This window comes from Canis lupus, chromosome 9 (assembly GCF_048164855.1).
Source record: "Canis lupus baileyi chromosome 9, mCanLup2.hap1, whole genome shotgun sequence".
Lineage (NCBI taxonomy): Eukaryota > Metazoa > Chordata > Mammalia > Carnivora > Canidae > Canis > Canis lupus.
In genome coordinates, this window is record NC_132846.1 from 21,260,638 (window position 1) to 21,282,402 (window position 21,765).

Here is a 21,765-nt window from a genome sequence, read left to right on the forward strand (position 1 = left end):
CTTTCTAGAACTAAAATACAATTAGAAAGTAACCTGAATGGATTATGATAGCTAGTCAAGCTACAGAACAGCAAAGGTAAATGATCTTAAAAACAGCCTAAGAAGAATAAAAACTAGATTAACATTTAATTTCTCAAAAGCAATAATAGAAACAAGAAGTCCTATCTACCATTCAACTATAAGAAGAAAAAAAAAAAAGCTTAAAACTATGTATTGAGGAAACTATTTTAATATTGTAGAAGAAACTATTTTTAGGCAAACCAAATTCTCAATATAGGCTCTTCTAAACATAAGAAATATTATGTGTGGAATATAAGAAATGAGCAAAGAGGGGGGAAAAAGAGGGCAAAGCAAGAAACAGACTTAGCTATAGAGAACTGATGGTTACCAGAAGGGAGTTGGGGGGCGGATAGGTAATAAAGATGATGTAGATTAAGAAAATGCACTTGTGATGAGCCCGGGGTGTTGTACAAAATATCAGTTCAACACTTTTATACACCCCAAACTAATATCACACTGTATATTGAGAAGCTGGAATTTGACTAAAAACTTTAAAATTTGAGGTTTATATTTTTAAAAATTGGATTTGGAAGTTCTAAAATGCAAAGAAGAATAGCAAAATATTAGCAATTACATGATTAAGGCAAATAAATACTGTATTTACAAAATCATAATGGTATGATAATGATGGCTAATTAGTGGTTTTCTAAAAGAATATTGAACATTCGCTTATATATCCTACATGCCTAGAGCAATGATGATGGTAAAAGAGGGAGGCCTTAAAAAAAAATCATTCTAATATCTTTGAATAGCTGAAGAGAAAGATAAATATATTGATAAATGTAAACATACCAATAAAGGCCTTTACTGCAAGAATCTGAACAGCCCAAAGTTAGCCTCTTTGGAAGTCTGCATATTATAGATCTGATAAATCGACTTTTTAGCCTTTCTATTGGCTCTTGAAGTTTTCTTGCTTTTTTGATATACTTCAGCTGCTCCCTCATTTGCCTCCTCATCTCTCCATTCATGTTACTCTAGAGTGTCTCTTTGTAATATTGTCTGTCCCTTTGGAATACTGTTTGAACAGCTGTTTGTGCCGAGAACAACACTTATTGTGGTTTTAATCGACTGCATCTCTTAAGATATTTTTTTTCATGAATTGAAGTGGCTTTTAACAGTAGAGTTTGTGTGTAAGGGGAAATTCGTTTTCTCACTATTGTATGTATACATTTGTGTCATGTATCCTATAACATCACAAGGGAGAAATGTGGTATAATGATATAATGGAAAAACACTAAGAAGAATTTCTTGTCTCTGCTATGCACTAATTTGCTCTGTGATCTTCTCAGTTCACCTAACCTCTCTGGATAATAACACTTGTTCTTCCTACCTTGAGGATAAAAAAGAGCTAATAGCTATTAAATTGCTCTGAAACAGTTCAAAGTGTTACTATTACAAAAGAATAGGCCACTTATCAAAGAAAAAAAAAGAACACAGCTAAGTCTTGCAGTCACTTCACTTATTTTTTGTCAAGCCTTAGGGAAATATTCAATCAAATGTTGAGCTATCCACTTTAGAATCCTTCAAGCCCTAAAATGATCAATATTTGCCTCTCTTTCTATTTGTACCAGGTAGCTTTGATATGTGTACAAGGTTAAGGGAGAAAACTCAGTTTGGATGTGTTTTCCACATGATGATAAGGTCTGATGCTGGCTACAATGTATTGACTGTAAGTATCAACATAAAATATTTTAATTATTCATAAATAGTGTTTTGAATGGGAAAAATTCTTCAGGTATATTGGAGAACTTCTTTTCTTTCTTGGAGGTGTTTATAAATTAGCCCAGACTAAGTGTGTAGAACCTTATGAAGGCAAATAGATGAACTGCATTCTATATAAATGTTCTTCTTTTATACAACTATACTGGGCCAATTATTTTACCTATCCTGGAACATGTAGCTTTTTCTAAGAATGATTACTTGATCATTCAGTCATGTAAAATAATTACATTAAGATTCTTCTCTTTACAGTGAGAATGTGGTTTCAACCAACTCTCCTCTTGAGAATAGCTAAGGAAATTGAAAGAAATTAATTTTTAATGATTTTTCTTAGAGGTCTAGGAGGAGCTAACAAATCAGTGAGAAATTGGAGAAACAAAGTGAGAAAAAAGAAGGAACTCTGGTAATTCTAATAGAATTACTTTTAGTTCAAAGTTTCTTCCAGTTCCGTAATTGTGGCTGAGAAGTTGAGAGACTGATGACTATCCACGAGGATTCAAGCATCGGGGGGAAGAATTTGGAATTCAAGGCCTACCAAAATGGAGCAGCCATTATTAACCACTAGACTTAATATATTCTGTCATTGTGAACATCCTACTCTTGGGGCAAGATGCTTGCCCCAAAATAGGATGATAACTTCATCCAAAACCTCAAATTATCTCTCTATATTAAAAAAATACAGTGAATGTTTTTAATAAAATAATAATCAAGCATATGTAGAAACATGAACTTCAGTTGACAAATCAAAAGACATTATAGACAATAAAAAATCCCTGTGAATCCAGGGTGCGGTAGGATAAAAAGTTTGTGATTAGGGAAGTAAGACAAAATTGAGAATTTAAGTCAAGAACTGACAACTATTGAAAAGAACTAAATGGAATTGATAACTCAATGAATAGGTTATGTTCTAAAAGATTAACTATAGTTAAACTATAGTTAAAAAGCAAGTAAGTACAGTATAAGACATCAGAAGAAAATATCCAGAGAAAAAGAATAAAAAACACTGGAAATTGTGCAAAGGACATATCAAGTACAGGGAAAAAGTCCAATATATATACTTGGAGTCCTAGCAAGGAGAGGGGAAAGAAGATAGAAGTAATATATAGAGAAAATAAGAAGAAACAATTTCAAACTATCAAATATTGAGACTTATGAAAAACATATGAATAAATCTTAAAAGCAAGAAAAACAAAATGATGTGTTCTGATGGTACAAAAATAAGATGGGACTTATGCCTTAAACAGTGAAGATCAGACTAAGATTAGTATATTTAATGTTCTGAAGGAAAATAACTGGTGAGTAAAATGATAAAACCCATTAATATGTCCTTCAAGAAACCAAGTAACTAAATACCAACAGCTCAAAGGCTATTAACAGATATTAAGTATGATGAAGGGTAAACTGGTGAATTGGAAAATATTTTTCTAAAAGAAAGAGATATGTGAAGTTCTATTTGTTGTTTTATAAACAAATTATCACAAACTTAGTACCTCAAAACAACATGTGTTTATTATGTTGCAGTTGCTATTGACCAGGAGCATGAATATCATCTCCCTGGGCCCTCTGCTTAGGGTTTCACAAGGTTGTGTTCAAGTTGTCAGTCAAGCTGTGTTCTTTTGTATAGCCTGGGGTGGTCCTCTTAGCTCATTCAGTGACTGGAAAAAGTCAGTGCCTATAGAACCCAGGTTCTTGTTTTCTCATTGAATGTTGGCTAGGGACTGCTCTCAGGTTTTAAAGATCGTCTTAATGTATATTAATGCATGTGGAGCAATCAGTACTCTCAAGTGCTTCTGATCGTAGAGAATATTGCTACAGATACTTTGAAACACTGTCTGGGAAGGTCAATTACATCTGAAAACTGATATATAATCCAGAAATTCCTTCTTAGAAGCACCTGAAACATAGGTATATAGGGTCACCAAAATACATAACAGAATGTTCATCACAATACATTTGTATTACAGTTTGTAATATACCTCTTGTTATGGACTGAAGTGTCTTCTCTCCCAATTTACTATATTGAAGTCCTAACCCCAGTGCGGCTGTATTGAGAAATAAGGCCTTTGAAGAGATAAAGCTAAGTGGGGTCATATGGGTAGTGCCAAATCCAGTATCACTGGTGTCCTTATAAGAAAAGGTAGAGACACGGGGGATACATGTACCACAAAAAGGCCATGTGAGGACACAATTAGAAAAATGACCATCATCAAGCTGAGGAGAGAGGCATCAGGAGAAATCAGACCTGCTGGCACTTTGGTCTTAGACTTCCAACCTCCAGAACTGTGAGGAAATAAATTTGTTGTTTAAGCCACTGTCCTATATTTTGTTAAAACAGCCCTACCAAACTAATACAATATCCATACTGAAAATAACCTGAAAATTACTCGATCTCCATCAGGAATAGAATAGATTTTGCTATAGTCATGCAGTGAAATACTATGTAGCAACGAGGAATAATGATTTACAACTAGATACACGATATGAGTGAATCCTACAAAGACAACTTTGAGAGCCAGTGTCAGTCATGAAGTAATAATAGATATTTTATACCAATTTTACTATAATTTTAAATACATGTAGTTTCTATTAATTTCATAAGTATTGGGCATTGAGTCATACTTAATTTGACAAATATTTGATTTGCCTACTACATTCCATAGAATGTGTGAGGGGTCTATTATTGAGCCAATAGAGATTCCCATCCTTAGGTAGTTTATATTCTAGCAAGGGATACTCAAAAAACCACCACTGTGGTAAGTACATAATTAGTCTATTGGATGGGTGCTCTGGGGGGAAGAAAAAAAGTAGTAAAAGTGGAATCAGTGGTATTTGGGGGAAAAAGTTGCAATTTGAATAGCCTGTTCATAATAGATCTCATGAAGGAGGCATTTGAACCATTGCTTGAGGTATGAGTGATTTTTGAGGAGAATTTCAGGCGTAGAGAAGAACTGGTGAAAAGACCCCAAACTGAGAATGTTCCAGACAAGACTGAAGAATATCAGTGGGTTCAGAAGGCCTGGAGCAGAGTGAAAATGTGAGAATTAGAAAAATGATTGGGAAGTTTGGAGATGGGGAATAAATAATGTGGGCTTTTAAGCAATTATAAACACTTTGGTTTTTGAAATGAGGCATTTGGGAAAGAGCAGTGATGTTATGATTTACTTACTGAAAAGATTACTTTAACTGCTATGTGTTGTGAATAGACTATAGCAGGGCAAGAGTAGACACAGGGAAATTTGTTAGGTTACTAGAATAATCCAGGTAGACATGATGATGGGTTAGGGAAGAGTGTTAGGTTTGAATGTAGTAAAAAGTGATTGGATTTTGGATGCATTTTGAAAATAGAGACTGAAGAATGATCTGATAGATGATGATACAGAATGAGGAATAAATGGCCACAGGAAAAAAAAAAGTTGCCATAACCTAAAATGAGAAATCCTGGGTATGGAATGATTAGGTGGGAAGAACATGTCAGGTTAATATGTCTCTTAAGCATCCAAATGAGAATGTTCCTTAGACATGATGAGGTTATCAATTGCTACATAAATTATACCCCAAATCATGCTGGGGTACAATAGCCATTTTATGATATTTCATAATTCTGAGGAATGATTTAGGTTCAACTATGGAATTTTAGATTGTCACCTTTGGAGTCTCATTAGGATGTACCAGAAACTGACCTGGCTGAAATATCCAATATGGCTTTATTCAAATGCCTAGTATTTCTCTGTGGATGGCTGGAAATCTAGGACATGGAGGCCAGGTAAGCTTCTCTCTCTCTCTTTTTTTTTAATAATAAATTTATTTTTTATTGGTGTTCAATTTGCCAACATACAGAATAACACCCAGTGGTAGGCTTTTCTCTATAGGGCGATTTCATGTCTCTACTTGGTCTCTCTGGCCCAGTAGCTGGACTGCTTAAATGATGGCACAGGGCACAAAAGCACAATACCAGAACTTGCTAGGCCCTCATAAGGTTTAGAACTTGAAATTGGACAATCCCACTTCCTCAGTGTTTATTGGATTAAGGAAATCACATGACCCTACTCAGAATCAATATGGCAGCAGTCTCTAAATGCTATAGGGGTGCAATACACTAGAGCCATTTTGGAGATTTGGGGGCTAAATGTCATAAGCACATTAGATATGAGAGGTCTATTAGGCATCTAAGTATAAATATCAAGGAGATAGTGAGACATAGGAGTTGAAATCTTAGTAGTCTGGTTTGGAGATAAAATTTCTAGAATTTTTGGCATATTGAGTACGTGAAGTCCCCAAGAAAGTGATTTACATGAGAATCAAATAGTGAAAATGTTCCCATTATGTTTTTTATTTTATTTTATTTTTTTACAAAGTCTTAGTGAACTTGAGGCATTTCACACTTGATACAAGATACATAGGTAGACAGATAGTGATTTAGTTGTATGGCAACCTAGGGCTCATTGTGTTACCCTGTGAGTTTGTTGTATTATTTAGCTGATATAATTTAAAAGAAAAACAAAAGTGTGTAACTTAGCTGGATGTACAGTATGGCCTTGAGGTAAACTAAATGGAAAAAATATCCTGCTCTGATCCCTTTTAGACGTCTCTGGGTATGGGAAAACACTAAGAAATTGTCAAAATATCTTGAGGGGGTTAATGGTTAGTCTCATTAGTCTCTGCTGGACACAAAGGCTCAGAGGAAGTAGCCTTAGAAAGGTTCGAAGTATTTCCATTTTCCTGTTGAGTGTCGTCTCCCCACCAGTTCCCATCATCTACTCTGAAAAGAGCAGAATAATACCCCAGGTTGAACCTGACCTATGTGTTACCCATTGCAGTTGAAACTTCCTGTGCTTTTCCAAGCCTGCTCTCTCCAAAAGATTTAATAAAATCCAGGAATGTTTGTTGAGCTAGAGGGATAGAGTCTGCCTTGCCTTTGATGGATAAGGGTATTCGATGGAGGTTTACAGTGGTAATGACCAAATGCAGGTGTGACAGTGGAAAGAAAGCTGGTCCTGCCTTGTTTGTGAGACAATGCTCTCTGCCAACTTTTCCTCCGGACCTAAAACAATAGCCTAAATGGCTAAAGAATGCTTGAAACAGATATGTCAGCTGTGCCTTTGGACTTAGAATGAACTAACAGTGTTTGAACTGTGCAGGTCCTCTTATATTGCAGATCTTTTTATAAATACAGTGCAGAACTATAAATGTATTTTCTCAGGATTTTCTCAACATTTTTTTAGCTTGCTTTGTTGTAAGACTGTAGAACATAATACATAAAATGTGTTAATCAGTTGTTCATTATCAGCAAGGCTTCTAGTGAACAGTAGGGTATTAAGCTTTTGGAGAGTAAAGTTGCGTGTGGATTTTTGACTGGAGGGTAGATTCTAACCCCACCTTGTTGAAAGGTATTTTCTTTTGCTATGTAAACACTGATAAGGCAGAGCCAAAGTTTGAGGGTCTAGTTTAAGCAGAGAAAGTCAGCCACTTAAACTAAGTAGTACTTTAGATATTTGGCAAAAATTAGATTAGGCATAAGGAGTCCTTAAAGTCTCTGGGTATAATTGACTCACAGTAAATGAGACTTGAGTTTAGGCAATGGCATTTTAAGAAGAAAGAACATGAGTTGGCATGGGTGCTCCTTCTTCCTTTCTCCCTGGGGAAACTAGTTTAAATAGTAGGTGGCTGTTTCAGAGTTAAGATATTCCGTGATCTGGGTTCTCCAAATATGCTATTTTAGTATCCTTGACAACTGCTTCAAACTGTGTTTAATATAGATCTTTACGAGTAGAACCAAACCATTTAAATTGCATCTTCTCTTGGTATGATATAAACGTAGAGTAAATAGACTAGTCACTCTTTAGTTACTGTCAAAACTACACTGAGCAATGTTACTGGATGCATATGAACTTGATTGCACCACTGAATTGGGAAGAATTAGGCTCAAGGGGAATGGATGCTGATTTGGTAGCCTTCCCTTCACACTTCAGAGCCCTTACAGATTTACAGCAAAATTTGCCCTTTTGAGATAATCTGTGCCTGCTTCTTCTGTATGATGCTTTTTTTTTTTTTCCTTCAGTACTAAGCATAATAGTTTATGGAACCCATTTTTTGTTTCTTAATGAGGAGAGATCACCCCACAACAGTGTTTACCAGTAGAGGTGTGTATGTGTGTGTGTGTGTGTGTGTGTGTGTTTGTCGCTCTCTGTTTCTAGTTGCAGCTACTTGTGTATATTTCAAATATGAAATGATACATGCAGCTCCAGTCCAAGTTTCCAACTGTATGGAATCTACCATCTTCAGGATTGATAGGAAGATTTTCCTTCTCATCCACACATAATAATTTTATTCCCAAAATGCAATAAAACCATCCCTTGTAGCTTGTTAAACCCACTTTCTGCTTCTGAAAATTGAATATATGGAAGTAGAACTTCTGGAGGAAGCTGGGAACTAAGGGTGCAAATAGCATGCATATATCCTCACAATAAAATAATACATAATCAGGTACAGCTGTTAATTTAGTTGACCTTCAGAAAGCTTTAGTGTAGGGCAGCCTGGGTGGCTCAGCGGTTTAGTGCTGCCTTCAGTCCAGGGTGTGATCCTGGAGACCTGGGATCGAGTCCCACGTTGGGCTTCCTGCATGGAGCCTGCTTCTCCCTCTGCCTGTGTCTCTGCCTCTCTCTCTCTCTCTCTCTCTCCATCTCTCATAAATGCCTCTCTCTCTCTCTCCGTCTCTCATAAATAAATAAATAAAATCTTTAAAAAAATATAAAAGATAGCTTTAGTGTCGTATTCAGTGACTGGGGGAAGGGACCAGGAATGGGAAGGTTAAATGTATTTTTATCTTCAAAGGCCAAAATGAAGCCTGAGTATAATGCTAGGTATTTTCACAAACTCTGCTACAGATCAGATATAGGTTGCATGTAAGTTGAAGGCTTTGGTTTTAGTATCCTTTAAATTTTAACTTTGTATCTTCATAAAGATGTTTGTAGAAATTTGGAAAACATTCTGTCCAGGGCTGTACTTCCTCCAACTGTTTGAATTACAACTAGGCTTTTAGGTTCTTTCTTTAGTCATTTTGGGTTAATTCCTGTCCTCCATCCTGATTTATAGCACTTCATAATTTGACCTGCTTTTTGTTTGGAGCTTCTTGTAGTGCTCTTTTCTAAAACCTCTGGTGTCTTATCTCTCGCTAGGGAACAAATCATTGCAATCTCAATGCCATGAATGCATTGAGCTTATAATTCATGTGTATGGAGGCATCTATCACCACACCTTCCAGTTCAAGCTCATAATTCCCCTGTGGATATTGTAGGGGAATAAACCACTGATGCAGGTGTAGAACTGCTACGGAGCAGAGAGGAATAAGTGACTAAGTAGTTACTTTATTTAAAACTGAGGTTTTGCCTTGATATTATTCCTTCCCTAGTACTTGATCCTTTATTTTTATTATTATTATTTTTTATTGATCCTTTATTTTTATTCTATTCTACCTCTCCATTGGTCATGGTCAGACAATAATCTCTGGAAACCAAATTTAAAAATCTAGCAAACAAGATTGAAACTGAGAAGTGGGAGATCCATGTAGATTCCTGATTACAAAATCCCCAACTGGTCTCTAGTTTCTGAAACTCTTTAGTTTCCACTTTCCAAATGAAAGCACATTTCTTTCTTAGAACACTATCTAAAACTCCTGAAACCCTATTCTCAAAACCATGCCTTTAGAACAGCTTAACTTTTTGTTTTGTGTTTTTATTAATTCCAGCATAATTGCAGTGTTATATTTGTTTCTGGCATACATTACAGTGATTCAAAAAATTCTATCCATAGTTCTATACATAAGTGTACTCTTAATCCCCCTCACCTATTTCACCCATCACCTCACCCACTTGTGTGATAACCACTAGCTGTCTATATTTAAGAGTCTTTTTTTCATTTATCTCTTAGAAGCTAGGAGAGGCATAGAAATCTCATTTCTTCAGATTCAAGTTGATTAGAAATAGAATATTGAGTGCTAATTATCTGTAATTATTTTTGTTATGAATCTATTTGAATCCCCATGTATGTAAAAGCTGATGTACTGACTGATCCATGGTCTCTTTCTTATAAAAAAAGGCACAATATAGAGCCCACTTAGAATTTATTTTGTCATCTACTCTCCCCTTCTTGACATTCCCATACTGAATTCTCCAATTCCCTCTTTACCTTTCAGTGCAACTCACTGTGGACTTAAGAAGAAAGTGAAACTGTTTGATCCATCATAGACACTTGTGTTATTTATTTATTTATTTATTTATTTATTTATTTATTTATTCATTCATTCATTCATTCATTCGTTTGTTTGTTTTAGAGACAGAGCATGAGGGGGGCAAAGGAAGAGGGAGAGAGGACCCACAAGTAGACTGCTTGCTGAGGATGGAACCCAAAATGGGGCATGGTCCCAGGAATCTGAGATCATGACCTGGGCCAAAACCAGAGTCGGCTGCTTAACTGACTGAGCCACCCAGGCACCCCAATACTCATGCTTGATCTAGCATGCTTTTATGCCTCATTGGTGGGACAGTGCTGTCTACAGCTAAGCCCTGGGAAGTAGCTGCTCTCATCCTTACCCTTCACAATGGATCTGCGTTTTTTGTTCCTGTTAGCACATCAAAACTAGTCCAGAATTCACTCCTCTGGGACACATATTTAAAAAAGAAAAGACTTTTGTCAGGGTTTTCTAACTTATTGGACAGATTCTAGTCTATGATGTAAGGCTTCATAATTTTATTTTTGCTTCTTCTATAGGACATATCTAGTATTCCAGATCACCCAGGCTCCTGTGAGCTAATACTATTCCATTTGGCCATAGGTGGTCTTGAATTGATGCAGATTTGGCAGTTTATTTCTAGTTGTAATTTTAGAGACCCTTAGGAATCACTCTAATCAGAGATGTTTGCCTCTTCAAATCAAATGAAAAGCATTCTACCATTCTAAGCTAAGGTTATGACCTATATTAAAATTAAAACGAGGGGATCCCTGGATGGCTCAGCGGTTTAGTGCCTGCCTTTGGCCCAGGGTATGGTCCTGGAGTCCCAGGATTGAGTTCCACGTCAGGCTCCCTGCATGGAGTCTGCTTCTCCCTCTGCCTATTTCTCTGCCTCTCTCTCTCTCTTTCTCTCTCTCTCTCTGTCACTCATGAATAAATAAATAAAATCTTAAAGAAAAATTAAAGCTAACCATCATCGACTTGCAAGTTTTGGAGGATCCATATATTCCATTCTTTCTGAATAGGAGGACAGTAAGAGCGAATGGAAACCACAAAGCTTTTGTAGAAAGGACTGCTTAACAAAAAGTTGTAGAAGGAATATGTAATCAATATTCATTATTTTGCCTAAAATCAGTTATTAGGACTTCAGTTAACGTTTAGGGTATTAATTTTTCATTTATGAAGCATTAGAGAGATGTGTTAGATATGGAGGCTTTCCATATCTGAAGGTGTTTTCAGGGGATCCCTGGGTGGCTCAGTGGTTTAGCGCCTGCCTGTGGCCCGGGTGTGATACTGGAGTCCTGGGATCGAGTCCCACGTCGGGCTCCCTGCGTGGAGCCTGCTTCTCCCTCTGCCTGTAACTCTGCCTCTCTCTCTATGTCTATCATGAATGGATAAATAAAATATTCTTTAAAAAATGAAGGTGTTTTCAGTTTTAGTCCTTTTATTCATATAAATACTGGAAATTTCATTTCCTACCTTTGTAATACAATTTCGGCAACTAAAATCCTGTTTCCTGCTTCGCATCCTGGTGGCTTTGTTTCTGTTGTTTCAGAATGTATTTGTGTGTTGTATTGGTTTCTTATGGTTGCTATAACAAATTACTAGACTTAATGGCTTAGAACACATGTTTATTATCTTGCAGTTCTGGAAGCCAGAAGTCCAAAATGAGTCTTAACGGTTCTAATAATTTTTTTAATTTTTTAAAATTTATTTATGATAGTCACACAGAGAGAGAGAAAGAGAGGCAGAGACATAGGCAGAGGGAGAAGCAGGCTCCATGCACCAGGAGCCTGATGTGGGATTCGATCCCGGGTCTCCAGGATCGCACCCTGGGCCAAAGGCAGGCGCCAAACCACTGTGCCACCCAGGGATCGCAGTCTTAACGGTTCTAAAAGCAAGGTGTCAGAGGGCTGGGTCTCTGGAGGGTTGCAGGAAAATCTGTTTCTTTTTCTAGCTTCTGGAAGTATCTGCATTTCTTTACTCCTGACTCCTTTGTTGCATTATATTTCCTCCTCTTCTGCAATCAAATCTTCCTCTACCTGCTTTTTATAAGGACACTTGTTCAGATTATTCTATATTACTTAAATGTAATCGCATCTCCAGATTCTAAATTAAATCATGCTTGTAAAGACCTTGCTGGCCATTTAATGTAACATTCATAGAGGTTCAAGAAATGAGGACCTTGATATTTTGGAGGGCGGTTATTTGACTTACCACGTATGCTTATGTATGTATGTATAATTATGTTTTAAAATTTGTATTTCAAATGTTTATTGGGTGTTAGCCTAAAGCTATTGTCACCCACATATATTTATTTGATTGAACATTAGCTGAACTGGAGAAATTATCATTTCATATACAACCTCCACAAATCCACACTGTCATGTAGATTTTATTGTACTTAAATATTTCAGTATAGAAGAAAAAGTTTTCATGAAGAAAGACCACTCTCCCAACCCAAAATTTGATTTGAATTGAGATAGACAAGTTATTTTTTAAAAGTATTTTTCATTTACAAATTAACATATGCCATGCATATGTGACAATATATTTAAAAAGTAAATACAAAAAAACAATTTACATGTGAATTAAAGAACAAATTGAAAGGATAATACCCTTTTTCAGAATAAGAATCTTAGGAAACTGGTTGAGAATCCTTCATGAAAAACCAACATCTAATTTTTGAGTTCTCCAAAGGTCATCCCTGTGTATTTGTAGGTTATTGATATTTGCTTTGAGGTTTCAGAGGGTTGGGAAAATATTTGAAAAAGAAGAATTTTTGACAACCAGGGAATGTATCTTTTAGTGCTTTTGAAAAAGGACTGGAATCTGTAGCCACCATGATGAATAGCACTGCAGGAAGTCTGCTGCTATCATATCAAACGTTAAACTAAAAAAAGTGGTAAAATCTGGATCTCCTAAGGAATAACTACTTATGCTATGCTTTTGACATAGTAACCAAAATAGGTCCCAGCCAGTATAAACTCTGTCACCATAAGTCTCGGGGTAGGTAGAAAGAAAATGTTTAAGATGACTATAACTATTGGCAAAAGGAGCAAAGAAATTTGGTAAAGATAATTTCAGATGCCAATTTAACCTGGGATTCCATGGCAAACACAGACAATTTGTGATTCTCATATCAACAGGGATGCTTAGGGTTAGATTCAACACCTCTAGGGATGCCTGGGTGGTTCAGCGGTTGAGCGTCTGCCTTCGGCTCAGGGCGTGATCCTGGATCCAGGGTCCAGGATCAAGTCCTGCATCGAGCTCCTTGCAGGGAGCCTGCTCTCCCTCTGTCTGTCTGTCTGTCTGTCTCTCTGTGTTTCTCATGAGCAAATAAATAAATAAAATCTTAAAAAAAAAAAAAAGATTCAACCCCTCTATATTGACATAGCAATCCTAATCATCTACTGCAGAAATGGGCGGAAATGGTGGTCTCTAATTCTAGATGGGCTCAGGACATTTTTGTGTGAAATCTGTAATTTCAAGAAAAATGGAGCCAAAAATATATATGTACATAAGCAGAGAAGATGGTCTTTTATTTATTTATTTATTTATTTATTTATTTACTTATTTACCTATATGTCATCCGTGGGTTGGAGGAAGAAAAATCACCAAGGGAAGGAAGTGGTTATACTAGTAGGTTTTAAGAAGCAATATTACTGATTATAGCAAGCCCGGTCAGTGTCCTTCCCCCATATTTAATCATTTCCTTGTACACTGGCCAACTTGTAACTTCTGATATAAAGTTCCATTTGCTTAAAGATTTTTTTTTTCCAGATTTTTGAGCTTTCTCACCAAGCTTAGTCTGCTCAGAGTGCAAGAGAATTAATGATACCTGGAACAGCTTTCAAGCAGTTGCCCTCAGTGGGATAACTTGAATTAGGTCGTGTTCCTTTTTTTTTTTTTTAATTTATTTATTCATGAGAGACACAGAATGAGAGGCAGAGCCATAGGCAGAGGGAAAAGCAGGAGCCTGATGCAGGACTAGATCCCAGGACCCCGGGATCATGACCTGAGCCAAAGACAGACGCTCAACCACTGAGCCACCTAAGTGCCCCTTACATCGTGTTCTCTACAGGCTCTCAGAGTTTCTCAAATGGATTGAACTCCCTGCCCACAGAGGTAATTTGTCTGTCAATGTATTCTTTAGTGTCTCCTTTTCCCCTCCTCATCTCACCAAATAAACAACTTGCCTCCAGATGTTTGTCATGGGATCTGCTTCTGGAGAACCCAAACTAATATAATTTTCATTGGAGCTGGACATAGGAAAGTGAGTCTCAGGATGGAATTCTGGAACTTGATCACATCACTCCCTGGCTGGCCAGAGGCTGTAAAAACATGATTGTGTGATATGCTCTGGCATGCTGTTAGAACAGAATTAAAATGACTCTCACTTGTGGATATTAATAAATAAAACATAAAGCTCGAAAATCTGGAAAAAAATCTTATGGCTTATGTAATATGTCTAGCATTTAGAGATATGAGGGCAATAGTGAATATAAGGACTAAGCAATTCGTTTGCTGCTTAGTGTATGGATAAAAGAAATTGACAACGTAAGGTCTGATGTAAAATCAGAAGGATTTGATGACCCAGGTATAAAGAAACTTTCTTCTCTTGCAGTAGAGGACAAGGGGGTATTGGAAATCACTAGTCACTCAGTTGTGATTGTGCTTCCCATCCCTTTATATTTCAGCTCTGCTGAGCCAGAGGTCTGGTTGCTAAAGGCAGAACGGTTGCTTCTATCATGTAGCACAGTAGGAATCTCCCTAATCTTAATTATGTTTTTTTTCCAGGCCAATTTTGGACATGTTAGGACCACAGATTAGCAGACAAAGGAGTTATTATACTACCTTGGATAAATAACTCTGATTTTCATGAGGAGATAAGATTGCTGACCCAACAACTGGCCCAATTTGATCCCTAATGGGATCAAGAATGACTGTATCTGGAGCTTAGAGGATTCACCAGGAATACTTTGGGTACTCTCATGTCTGGTTATAATTGTAGATGGAAATTGTAGCAGTCATGGCCAGATAGTATCAGGGTAAACAGAAGTTCAAATTCTTCAGGTTTATTGACCTGGGTTTGCCTACTAGAAAAGCAATCTAGAGTAGCAGAAGAGCTGATCCAGGGTAGAGAATCTAGAACTGGTCCTGGAGGAGACAGGTGATATCATTTTGTGACCTTGGTAACAACTATAGAACTGAGGGTATAGTTTGTTGCACAAACCCTCCAAAGGCCTCTCTCTCTCTCTCTCTCTCTCTCTCTTTCTCTCTTAAAAGAAATTGTGGTTAGCCACTACATTGAATAATCAATGACAGGATAGAGTAAAATTTATGATGGGCATGAGTAGATCTAAATACTACATGTGCCCTCATTATTTTCACATATACCGGCCCATCTTCAAAAGTCAGCCACTGCCTTGCTTTATCTCGGGCTTTTTTTTGACCTTGATAACCTAGTCTATAAACCACAGGTAAGTCTACATGAGTATCTATATTTACCACACTCTCCCCTCTTCTCCGGGAGCAACCCTCAACCAAAGATTTCCAGAAGTTGGTAGATAAATATTCTAGCACCTATCACTCTTACTTGGGTGGGAAAATACTAACACATATGTTCTGTCTTGGTTCTAGAGTTCTGAGTGGGATTGAGAGCTAGTTGCCTATGGTGGCAACTAGCTTGATAATTTAAATGTGCTCAATATTGGTTACATTACTGTATTAGTTTTCTATTGCTGCTATTAACAAATTGCCACAGATTCAGTGGTTTGTAACATAAATCTATTATACTATATAGTTGTAAAAGTTTGAAGTCTGAGATGATGGATCTCACAGGCCTAATATCAAAGTATAAGCAGGGCTGCATTCCCTATGGAGGCTCCAGGGGAAAATCCATTCTCTTGCTTTTTCCAGTTTCTGGAAACTGCCTATATTCCTTGGCTCATGGCCCTCTGTAACAATCCCTGCAACTCTTATCTATTAGGTTTGCCATCTAGTACTGCTTTTGGCTCTCGTTTTTATGACTATTTGGCAATAGAACTAGTTTTTCACTTAAAACAAAATCAGTGAATTTATATTGCTCTTGTCTGAGCTATCATTCTTTTGGCAGATGGCTTAAATGACTTGATACACACTTGAGAAATTAAGGTAAATTTGTTCCACATTAGTGCCTTTGTTGGCATTATATGTCAGGTCACATAGCCCAGTAGCTGGGTGGAGAGTTGGAACATTTTTTGTAACCCTTTAAAGCAAAAGAAAATTAGAGCTTTTTTAACATATTTAGCCAAAATGAAATAGGGCTTGTGAAACTCAAAAGTAATTCTCTAAATTTATTATTTTTGCCTTTTATTTACAAAGTGGTAAGGACATTTTTGGATTATAATAGTTGTACAGGTAACCCACATTTATTTCTAGAATGCTAGCAAGAGTAGAATTGGTCTCTGAGGATGATAAGTCACAGTTGTCAGGGAGACAGTCAAAATAGAAGAGAGCACAAACTTTTCTACTTTGGGTAGGATGAAGTTGAATCATTTGTGTGAAATTATTTTCCGGGGAAAAATAAGTCTAGATACATTGGAAAGCCTTGTATGATTTCCTATTTCATTACTTCCCCACATTGCAAAGTTCCTCTATGAAGTTATTAGTATGTGAAATTTTACTGCCATGTCCCATGGAAGAACAGACCTGGCCTAAATGTGTCTATCTGTCATCATGAACATTAGATATGAGCGTTGGAAATTGGGGAGCTCATGTATAAAGAAGGTGCATAGAGGAGGAAGAAAAGGGATGAACACACTGTGTTACTTCTTCCTGTTCCTAGAGGCAATCAGAGTGAATGGAAAAGCACATTGGAGTGGGGGTCAAGGCCTAGCTTCATAAAAAATCATTTTTATACTCTGATTCTTAGTCCTTTTATCCACAAATGATTATTAATTTATACTATATAATAGGACACTTCTCTCTCAGCTGTAAGAATGCACTTTCCCTAGTAAGGGCAAATATAAATTATAGAAACTTAATTCTCCCTGTTTAAGTAAATGTTCTACAGAGAGAGCATTTACTTTCGATAATTTAGAAATTCTTTCCCAGTCTCATGAAATGTACACAAATCTTCTTAAAGCTAAATATGCTTCTGACTTTAGGACTCAGAAATATATTTTATAAGGACCTAGAAACCATTTTTTGGAAATCAAGGAAGCTAGCGCCTCTATCTCCCAGTCTCTGGGTGGGTGCAGGAGCCTTATTTTGGCAGACCCCTTACTTCAACTTATACTACTGCTTTCTGTTATAAAGCTAGGAGAAATCTGTTTGCTAACTGGCCTTAACCAAATGGGAAAAAAAAAAAAAAGATTGTCATCTCAACTACCAAGTGAATTTGGGATGAACTGTGTGAGAAATGGTGCTGTGAATGCTGTAACTTGAGGAACCATTGTTTATCTTGCAAACATGTATGTAATGAGTGGTATCTGCACGTTGTTGGAAAGGGTAAGATTTCTTTCTGTCTTTGCAGCCTTTTTTGAGGGGATTGCCTGTGATGCACCTCACATTCTGGGCTTATTCAATAATGAAACCGTCTTCTTTCTCTTCTCTCTTCATAGAAAGCTTTTTAGGGCTTTAAGATTTTCTTAAAATTCAGTTTCCCTCAACAACCTGTATATAGTCTCTAATCATTAAAATGATTAAATTACACTCTCGGTAGAGAGTTTTGAAATGTGTCAGATAAAATCTATAAAGAATCATATTTATCTTTGAAACGTTGCACTCTGAAGAGAAGGAAGGTCAGAAGTGTCAGAATTTTACCAGAACTTTTTCTTCCATATTGCCTTGCAGCTTCCCTACGAAAGATGCTATGTCCTCATTTCTGTTGTCAGTCCCTCTCTTTTCCACAGCCAAAAAGTCATTTTACAAGGTAAAAACATGTGAACTTTAAAAATAAGTTATTTTACCAGTAAAAAAATGGCTTTGATTCAGGATTGTAATTCAGGATTTGCAAACGATGGTGAAGCCATCGGCAACTCCAACAAGAGGTAGAGGAAAGTTACCTTATGCAGAAGGAGGAGGAAGTAGGGGAGGGGTTGTTTTGAATAAAAGTCCAATGGAGAAAATTAAGAATTCAGGGTGATGATGGTTTTCATGGCTGACTTTCAGGGATAGCCATTTTTTTTTTGGAGGGAATGGCAATGTACATCTTTGCCTTTCGGGCCTCGTAATTAATTATTTCCTGTTGGTGATCATCTTGTTAGGGTCTGTAATTGACATGTCTGGTGGAGTCTTTAACTCACAATTCTTCCTTACTGATGTTGAGGGGTGTGGTTTCCTCTTCTGTCCCCTGACTCCACTTCAGTGAGGTTTCCCTTTAATTATCACAAGCATGCACATTGTTCTTTGAAAAATTACTTATTGGCTTCCAAATCCTTCTTGGTCCATATAATCTAGACCTTCATATTGTAATTTATCCTTTAGAGGGAAGAAGCATTTATAATTTGTAATCTATTTTATTACTCTTTTCATTTAAAAATGATGAAAATTTAAGCCAAATTGTAACTACCCTTTCATACAGATTAGGAGTTAAACAAAGGTTAGAAGGTCAAATGCTAGTTCTAAAATGCCCAGTAAGGTTCAAAATGCAGAAGTCAAAAAAAAAAAAAATGCAGAAGTCTTAAGTGTAACAAGTATTCTAGTTGTGAAAATTCCATTTCATAGCTCAAGAAATGAATATGCTAGTCAAGTAATTTCCTCAACTTGTCAAATGCAACAAATGTAGAAAAGGATGCAATACTATAAAAATTCAGGTTTATTGGGAAGCGCCTGAGAGGCCCAGTTGGTTAAACATCTGCCTTCCAGGGTCCTGGAATCAAGCCCCACATCCAGCTCCCTACCCTGCGGGCAGTCGGCTTCTTCCTCTGCCCCTCCCCTTCCCTCTGCTCCCATATGAGCACACTCTTCATCAAATCTTTAAAAATATATGTTTGATGGGAGGGAGAACTTCATTGTGAAGTATTTCTAAAATTCCTTAAAGTGATTTGGAGTTTTTGATATCATCAAGGACATGAATAAATGTTTTATAGTCATTTGTGAAATAATATATTAACATACCTGAGATAACATAACCTCCTCAGAGTTTGGGTCACCTTGACATATATATTGGTTTTGGCTAAGTAAACCTATGAAAACCACAGATGCTACAGTTACATTAGCTGTGTTTCTTCACTTCAATTTGCTTTTTAAATCCACAAAATGCTTTCAGCTGGTAGTGCAACCGTACTCTCTATAATTAGAATGTTATTAGCCTTAAAAGGCAGATCTGGAGGGAGCTTGTTTTCTCCTGTAACTTCAGGCACACCAGCCCTGAAAAATTATCTCTGAGCTTTTTCCCTAGAGACCTAGAATCCATGTCTTCTTAAAGATTCAAATTAGTCACAGGGCACCAACAGCAGTAGCATTGCAAGATTTTGCTTATTCTTAGTCTTTAACTAATTGCCCCATTTAAATGGCAGCCAACTTTAAAAAAATCAATAGTTGCTTTGCTCAGATGTTGGTGGAATTATAAAAAATCCACGTTGTAAATCATGTTGCCATTAGACAAAGGATATCATTCTTTTAATCACTTGTTTCAAAACCCTAATTGTACAGTCTGCCAAGTCCTGTGTTATTTGGACTCAAATAAATATTATATTTAATCTTGTGTAATCAGTTTAATGTTTGGAAGAAACAAAACAGCTACCTTGCAGGACTTCTAAATGCCAAGCATGCATGTCTCACCATCAATAACACATTATTGCTTTGGATGGAAGTGAAATTCAAGACAATTGATGCCTCAGCTGCTGAGGAAGCAGAAGAAGCATCAGGTGATACAAAGTTGCTTGCTCAGTAAAATTGCTGCATGCTGAGGAGTTCAACCATTTCTTGATCTCACTGGGAAAATCCTGCTTCAGTAAATTGAACAATGCTGTTTAGTGAAATGATTCAGATGAGACAATTCCTAAAGTATGGATTGTGGATTTCCACAAACTCACATTTTCATTGTATAGGCTGTCTAATTCTATAATGCTGATTTATATCACAGAAGTAGTTTAAAAACATGTCTGCAAATTCTTTGACGCCTTTCCTTCAAAAGACAAAAACAGTATCCCTTACCCTTGAAAAACTGAGCCTTTTGACAGTGTCAGCAAATAGAATATAGTGGAAGCAATGCTGGGTGACTTCCAAGAGAAGGTTAGGTATGTTCAGGTAGGAGGTTTCTGTGGATCTCTCTTAGGACACTTGTTCTGGGAGCCTCACTGCCATGTAGGAAGTTCAGCTACCCTGAAGCTGCATGGAGAGACCAGAGAGTAAGACCAAACAGAGACAGAATGCTAGGAATCCCTAGCAGTACTCCTAGCCATTTGATCTCCCCGAGTCAGGTGCCAGAAATGTGAGTGGAAAAGTTGTCAAGATGTCCCCAACTCCAGCCACCTTCAGATTGCAATTGTGTGAGCTATCCAGAGGGACAAATGCCTACCTGAGCCCAATCAACCCACAGAATCATGAACAAAATAAGTGATTGCTATTGTTTTAGGCCATAGATTTGGAGTACAATAATAGAAAACTAGGAATATTGCTTGTACACTTTTTTAGTAGATTTATAAGCTAAAAGTATATAGTTGCTTGAACACATTTAATTCATTTCTCTTTAATTAAAGGTTTTCCCACATTACATGAAACTATTACCATACATGATTTCCAACTCTGCTTCTCTTTTATGTAACTTTATATCTTAAGCCCAAATGCAATAATTGAACTGAAAATGCCTAAGAAGCATAATTATGGTATAAAATATCCTTAAACTAATGAGTATAAAATAGATAAAATGCTGTCTGGCAGGTGTTTCTGCTAATTTCTTCCTGTTGAATATGAGATACATGGATGTTAATTCATTTCCTTAGAACAAATATGGATTTATATGCGTTCTAATAAGTTCTTTTTATTGTATCTAAAACTTAATGTTAAAGAATAAGGTCTTGTCCATCTTAGGGTCAGTCTTTCTAAGGATTGAATGTATACTATTAAGGTTTCTAAGATCTGAAAGATCCTTTATAAACAGGGGATCAGATAAGAGGACTCTGAAATTTGTTTTTATTTTAATTATTTAAGAAAGGAAAACACCCAAGATCATGACAATTGATAAATCTCTCTTAGCATCATTACCTTAACACATCCATTTTTATTTTATAGATTACTTTCTAATAGGCCCATATAGTTGAATTTGTAACGTATCTCTATATACTTATTTTAGAAAATACCTAATTTGGTAACACATATTTGTATTTTTATCTGCTTGGGCTGTTATTCAAAGTCCCATCCTAAGAAAGACTACGGTCTCCTTGCTTCCCTGAATGAAGTAAATACGTGGCCACCTTAGAACAGAGATTTAAGTACAAAGATTCTCTTCATGTAGCCTTTTTCCTAAACCCATATTTGCCCTCCGTATCATATTTTTCAGGAAAAAAAATAAGTCCTATTGATTTTTTTTTATTCCATCTAACATGGTAGAGCATTGTATCAGAGCATAGGATAGTCTAAAAGTCAGGGAAAAAATCTAAAAATATCACCTCAATACAAAAATGTTTTTCTCTCTAACATTCCATGGTCACAGTGTCAGCAGGAGCTCTTTTCATTTCAGTCCTTAGTGTCTCAAGCAGACAGAATAGTATGCTATACAATGTTGTTGACTGCTATGACAAAGAAGTGAGAACTCTGGAAGGTCCTTA

General features: G+C 36.6%; 1 long non-coding RNA gene across 2 annotated transcripts in view; it reads left to right on the forward strand.

Annotated features, from left to right (window-relative positions):
• Positions 1-21,765, forward strand: part of LOC140639881 (uncharacterized) — a 148,452-nt gene that overhangs the window by 89,126 nt on the left and 37,561 nt on the right. For both annotated transcript variants that reach the window (XR_012036532.1, XR_012036533.1), the window contains 2 exons: positions 1,632-1,729; positions 5,417-5,542. This is a non-coding gene — a long non-coding RNA (uncharacterized lncRNA). The remainder of the gene's footprint in view (positions 1-1,631; positions 1,730-5,416; positions 5,543-21,765) is intronic.